This window comes from Stegastes partitus, unplaced genomic scaffold (assembly GCF_000690725.1).
Source record: "Stegastes partitus isolate 25-593 unplaced genomic scaffold, Stegastes_partitus-1.0.2 Scaffold1676, whole genome shotgun sequence".
Taxonomy (NCBI): Eukaryota; Metazoa; Chordata; class Actinopteri; family Pomacentridae; genus Stegastes; species Stegastes partitus.
Window position 1 is genome coordinate 76805 of NW_007579407.1, and position 7175 is coordinate 83979.

Sequence of the window (7175 nt, forward strand, 5' to 3'; positions counted from 1 at the left end):
CGCTGCCAGCCTCCGCCTGCGATCCTGACCATCCTCGTACAATCCCTAATCCTCACCGCCGGAGGACAACTCTGCAGTAAAGACTCAGATGGACTGAAAATATCTGTCCTCTCTTCACCCTGATGCTCTGCTTCTCTCCCTTCTTCTTCTTCCCTCTCTCTGTTTGTGGAACTTTGAAGACAGACACGAGGTATACTGAGACTGCTTCAGTGCAGATCCTGCAGTCACGATCCAGCCTGCTGAACTGATGAATGCCCAGCGGTACTCGATGCAGAGCTGGATCAAAATAGCAAAATTGTTTGCATTTGTACTAGTGTGTAAAACATAAAGAAGAAGTGAAATAAAGGAGCAGATTGACATTTTGATAAACGCACTCTTTAATAGTCTTGCCATGAGTTAACCCTTTATTTTCTGAAAAAAAACCAAAACAAAACATCTTCAGTGAGCAGCATCTACTATAAGGCCAAAATAAACAACTTTAATCTTAATGGATCAGAGACACGTGGGAGAATTTGGAAATCCAGTAAGTCCTCTTGTCCCCATCAGTAGGCGAGAAGATTGACATTTTTACTTCAGTCTAATTAAAACAGTAAAACAGAGCTAATAACAGCCACAGTGAGTCATTGAACTTGTTCTAAAAATTCTCAACTGCAACTTAAACCAGACTGGATGCAACAGAAATAGAGCCCAAAATGCTCCATCAATTTTAATCACAGTGGCACAACACTGTAAAAAAAATGTCTTAAACACTGTTGATCATGCTATTTTACAGATTTTCCCTGATTTGCTAAATTGCAGATAATATCTAGTAAAATCAACATAATAGTAATATACATGGTAAACCTCCCCAAAACAGGCCTATACTGTAAATACAGCATGAATACAATTATTTCATTATCATGTGCAATGTAACGTCAGAATTAGCCTCTAAGTGAGCATAGTAAAGCATTTAGCTGCTCAAGTGTGTGTAGCTGGTAGAGACCCAAACCAGAGCTAAAAGAGACACAATATTGAACGTACATCCATCGGTTGACCACAAACACGCTTTCAAATGGATGATTTTGCTTCGTGTCTTCTGTCTGCTACATCAACATCAACAGGGGCCTGTTCTGTAAAGTGTGCAAAGAAAAATGGGGATTAAACTCTTAACACCTGACTTGAATGAACATAACAAACTAGGTGGAACTAAAGTGATTCCATACAGGTCAATTCTAGGTCAAGCAATCAGGCTAATTTGAAGCAGGTTCATGTGAGATAGCTTCAGGCACATTGCTTTACTTAAGCAACCTGACAGACCAAATGGATCCAAACAGCAGTGGTACAGAGAGCAGCGATGTTTACGGCCACCGACTGACTGGTTCGGAACATCAAAGAATGAGGCATCGCGCCAGTGAGTCAGTGGTAAAATCTTGGCTATGATATAAGCCTGACTTTGGCTGCACATTTCATGTGGCTTTCTTCTCCCCGCCCCCTATGTACGTGTTATTGTTTTCAAAATCCCCTTCACTATGGGAAACAACAACAACAACAACCTCTGAGCAGCAACCTGCCACACTCAAAATTTCCACACGGATCTTGTTATTTAGAAGTCCTGCTAGTTTTTATTTTCATGTATTTGTTACATTTTGTTTGGACTCCTGTTGTGCATCCATTGCTTACATCTCACCTGTATGACTGTGATAGGTTTAAAAAAATACAAACACGCCAAAGTTTTTCCCCCTAAAGCACACTGATAATGAAGACAGACCATCCTGTGCTGCAGAATGATCTGGCTATGTGAGACTAGTGTTATGGTAACTCTGCCTAAGCAACAACTAGTTAGTTATAAAGTTAACTAGTTAGGTAGATACTTAACCTCCAATTTCACTGATCTTGAACTATATTGAGTTTACTGTATGGAACCAAAATAACCTGACAGTAAGTCAGACTAACTGAAATAAGCCTGGTTTATTTAGAAAACTTTTTTTTATGCAACAGACTCCAGCTGATTATAGTACATCAGTATTGTGTTTATAACTTGTTTCTGCTGCTGTCAAGTGGTCAAAAATAGTTTTGCATGTTCGAAGCAAGATATGACTTGCAGATTTAAGAGGCACCAGCTTCTCTGTGTATGTTACGATATTAAAAAGTGCATGAGTAGACTGGACAGACAGCAAAGTGGGGATGTGGAGTGTGTGGTTGGGGGTGAAAAGGGTGAATAAAGAGGAAGGACAGAACTGATGACTGTGGGATGTCAGCAGGCAGGAGGGAAGATGTGTTAGGAACACGTTCTCTGTGCTTTGAAGAAAAAATGAAGGTAATATATTGAATGTATTTGAAAACTAACCACTAAATGGTAAGTTTGCAAAAGCAGGCACAGAGTTCCTGTATGTGTCTGAGCAGAGGATTTTGTTGCACTTGTGGTTGAACATGACCTGTGGCCTGTGGGATTGTTCAGGTATTATAGCATCAGACGTCACACTCGCCGTCAGGTCCTGTGGGCAAAGCGACAAGAGAAAACATTCAAAAAAACAAGCAGAGTTATGTAACAATCCTAATCGAGTAGTCTGCAGGCTACAGATACGTCCTTGGTAACAATCACTATAGCACCACCAAAGAAAAGGACAGGATTGCATAACGACAAACTCAGCGCCTTCTAAAAGTAAATGCAGCACATCTGAACGTACATACGGTACATGCAGTCCAGGTGAAGGAGCTGAGACTCACAGCTTTATTTCTCAGCCACCAAAGCCATGATTAAATGAACATATATGAAACTATTCAGCTTGAGAGGACAGTTGAGTTTTTTCAGCTAAGCCATATGCACACCTCCCACGCTGACGGCAACAGAGACAAACAGTTTCCCTTGAAAGAAGCATAGAGTCCTTAATTTTGTAACATGTATCCAATGATGAGTGTTGATGTGACGCTGCTGAAGACAATTCACCCGCCAGTGGTCTTTATGTAGGTGTAATGCGAGGTATTTTGTGGTGTTTCTGAGAACACTGAGTGGGTGATAAGGTTACAGTGATGGGCTTTTCTCTGTGGAATGAGATACTGGGCACACACACAATCACACACTCGCCTCCTTTTCCTTGTTGTTTTTATTTCATTTCGTCCCTCATTATACACTCTATCGACCTCCCAGTTGTAAAGGCCTGCGGGTGCGTCCTTTAGAGAAATCTAAATGCTACGTTTTTTTCTGTCTTTTCATCCTCACAGAAGCAAATACTGTTTGAGAATACATGGATGTAATTAAAAACATACAATTAGATTCTTTTGATGATACTACAAAAGCCAGGATTAATCACAGAAACCAAGTTTTACACATTTTCAACAGTTCGTCAGTGTTGAAAAACAGGAGTTGATATTAGATGTGATTATGGACATTGCAATAATACAATGCAATGACTTGACACCAATTAAGCAACAGTATGGTTGCTTTTTAATTATTTAAGTCTGAAAAAACTCTTGAAATTACACCAGTATACTATAAATACACAATTTTGGAAAACTTCTGAACTCCGACCTTCATGTCTGAGATTTTTTTCAGCAGTTCAAACAGGACAGCTGAAATCTATTCAGTCACTTCACACTGGATAAACAGTGAAGTGAAAAATAAAATGTCACTTCAGTCAGATTATCTCAGCTGGTTTTGGTTGAACATTATGTTGCCATAGCAACAACAACTGTCACAGCGTCGTTTATCCTCACTTTAAATGCCCCGTTTGACCATTATCTGCTGGTACCCCACTTATCGTTGCTATTTTGTGACTGTTGTTTGCAATTTGTGATGCTGAGTTAGTCTTTCTGTAACATAGCTAGTCAGCATTCTCACTAATTGTTTATTTACTTTTAGGCAAGCAGGTCTGTGTTTTAATCTTTTTACTCTTTTTTTTCAAGATTAATTACTGTCTCGTCCTTCCTGGGGACTCAATGTTGTTTTTAAGTGCAGTTTTTTTTTTTTTTTTTAAATTCTTTCTGGCATCAAAGTAAAGCAATAATTAAGGCAACAGTTTTGTAAATCTCATTACCGTACAAGTGTTTTCCTATATTTTATGAAGCTTGTTTAAAACAGAGTGTTTAATTCATTACAGTAATTCAGACATTCAGGTTGTGTTTGAGGCAATGAAAGTGTCATTGAAGTCTTTCAGCTGAAAAAAAAAAAAAAACTCACTGAAGGAGAAGAAAAATGTCCTTTTTTTTCCACAGCTACAGAATTTCATTAAGCTTGCTGTGTTGAACACTGACAACAGAAACGATCAAAAATAAACGCATCACAATAAAAATATGTTCTGCAGATCCGCAGCAGGTGAACTGAATGGCTGCAGAGGATCAGGGAGATGAAAGAGTCAGACCTCACGTTGTTCTGACTCGTGGCTCTCTCACACTCAGGCGATCTTCTTTTCTGACTTAGAGAAAAGGTTAAAAGTCTAACTTCGACTGATGCGGTCAGAAAGAATTGCTTTCAGTCAGTGGTGCACAGGGAGTTTGGAGCTGTTCAGCTGGTGACAAATTCTCAACCATTTGATTCAATCCGCACTCTGCTCAGGGCCAAAGCCTGAATGTCCACAAATAAAGGCATTTGCTATCAAAGATGTGATGTATCAGACAACATGATAAAACACACAATCTGCTACATGATGCTCTGGATATCCAGCTATGTGACCTTATCCCCCTAAATGTCCATCAGCTTTGCTAAACCCTTCAGGAAGAGTGAGACAACCACAAGCTGTCCTGGACAAATTATTGCACTTTGCTGATGAGCAGTGAGCTAAAATCAGAATACCTGTCATCAGGTGCAGAAGTCTGATTGAGAGTTACAGAAAAGACCTGATTGCAGTGATTGGCTCAAAGGGTTGTTCAACAAAATTCAAATTAAATTAGTTTATGGGTCCCATCATGCTTGTTTGCCTGTTGTTGTTGTTGATGTTAATGCTTCTGTTAAACCACAATTCAAAAGCAATGTCATGATGTTCATTCCATTTTTATTTATTATTCCGTTTGTCAATTTCAAGTTATTTCAGTGACAGCTGTTTTTTTCCTTCTTTAATGGGAGGGCATGAATACAATTGGGGACGACTGTATAATCTCTCAGCAGTGAAAACTAAACCTGAGAGGAGGGTGAAATAGCACCAGCCAGGCAGCAGCCGGTTACTGCTGGTGACCCTGGTCCTCTCCAAGCAGATCGACATACAGGCCCGAGCCAACACCCAGAACTACTTGAGCATCACGGAGTCTGTTCACTAAAGAAGTACAAGCGGAAGGGAGGGCAGGAAGAGAGCAAAATGGCCCTCTGAGCCAAGAGGAAGGACCGTAACATTAAACCTGCAGCCGTGATGTTTAAGGTCGTACAATAAGCCGACAGTAACAGGCAAGCAAAAAGGCAACTTAGCATGCAAGATGTATCTAGCTATGCTGCTAAATGTGCCACAGCAGTCACTTTGTGCTTAGTAAGTCTGTGTGTCGACTGTTTGATGAGGCTGGTTTATATTTGAGCTTGTATGAGTGAACATAAAGGTCGTTTAGAGCCAAAAATATGACTCATTACTTCTAACTGTTGGTAGGCCCATTTATATTACTGACACCTTTCATGATTCACAAAATGATTTCATCCACTGATAATAAAACAAGTCTAAGTAGTCCTGCTAGCAGCTCTGTGAAGGTTGTGACATTTAAAAAAATACAAAATTAAAAATGTGACAGTGGTTCTATTTGAGATATTTCACTCACAGGCACTAATACTGACCTGTAGGTAACACTAACACCCAGGGGATCATCAAATTCAGTAGGATTCACCCTCTGGAGACCACGAATGTCTTTGCACGGTGTAGATAGTAAAGATATTTAAGTTAACATTTGCATGTTTGTTGTTGCTTAAAATGGTCAGAATTTGCAGGCGTAAGTCACCAAACTGAGAATCTGTTTAGCAGTTTAGTAATCAAACCATAAATTCTGTGAAATGACAAAATTCCTCAGCAGTTAACCAGCATAAACCAACAAATAATTTCTCGAGATGTTATGAAAACACAAAGGTGCAAGCCTCCATGTTTGCATTTTTTTTGCAGGAGATGTTTGGTATCCATTAGATAGTATAAATAGATCAAACGCTCACAAAAACCCAATGCTATTTTCAAAAGCCATGGGTGTACTCGAACGTAATTACATAATGTTTAACACACACGCTGCTCTTGTGCATAAACACAAGCAGCCACAGATAAACAGAGTTGAGCCGGCCGCTGCTTCCTCTGTGGCTAATGAAAGAACTTGACGTCAGGTCTGGTGTGCAGACCACAGCTTCACTTCTGTTTTATTTTCCTGGCTGTTGGTGCGCATTGAGCTGCTGTTCTGCGCTGCAAAAGAAAAACAAGCACTTAACGTCGCCCTCAATACGTCAGAAATTCTTGTTTTGTATTTTTGACGTGACGTTAATCAGTTGCAACGTCTGATAAATTCGATTTGTCAAACTTTCTCAAACTGCCGATTTCAAGCAATTTGCAGTCAAAGCAGAAACATGCTACCTTAAAGGCTCAAAATAAGAGAGCTAAATGGTCAAAACTTGAATTTCAACATGTAAATGTGCAGACACATGCCAAGGTAACTTTAAAATGTCAAAGTTTTCAGAAGAGCCAGCCTTGATTTTATCTGAACAACCCATCGATACTAAATTTATTCCTGACGTTTTCATGGCTGCAGAGTCTTCCTGTCACGTATAAGGAGCCTGTTATCCTTTAATCTATTCTCTTGCATGCAAATAGTCAAAATTAGAGTTTTCTGGGGAAATATAACAGTGTCTGTGCACACATGCGCAACCACACATACATGCAAACACCCACTTCCTTCTCGGTTGAAGCGGGACATGATGTACCTAAAATCACATGAGACCAGCACTTACACGCTATCAGGAACAAAATGTAAGACCTTCATTTAGCCGCACCATGTTTTCTTTGTTTGTTTTCCTTTTTTTCTTTTTTCTTTTTCACCAAACGTAGAACCAGAATGACTCACTCACTCACACTAGTCACTGTTAATAATACTGATATCCTGGCACAGAGGAGTGTTGTAGTGAATGTAACTAATCACACTTCAAGAAGTGCTGTACTAATAATAAGCACTGTGGTGAAACACTTCTACTTTACTGGCAAGTTTTTTCCATTTACAGCTATTTCTACATTTCAGGAACAATTATGGCGGCT

The 7175-nt window shown here is 39.6% G+C and overlaps 1 long non-coding RNA gene across 1 annotated transcript; it reads right to left on the reverse strand.

The window, feature by feature from the left end:
* Positions 1–353: 353 nt before the first annotated feature.
* On the reverse strand, positions 354–1217 carry LOC103371969 (uncharacterized). The gene is made up of 2 exons (XR_520968.1): positions 1021–1217; positions 354–411 (listed from the first exon to the last, which is right to left on the reverse strand). It is a non-coding gene; the product is annotated as an uncharacterized LOC103371969 (long non-coding RNA).
* Between the last annotated feature and the right edge of the window lie 5958 nt (positions 1218–7175).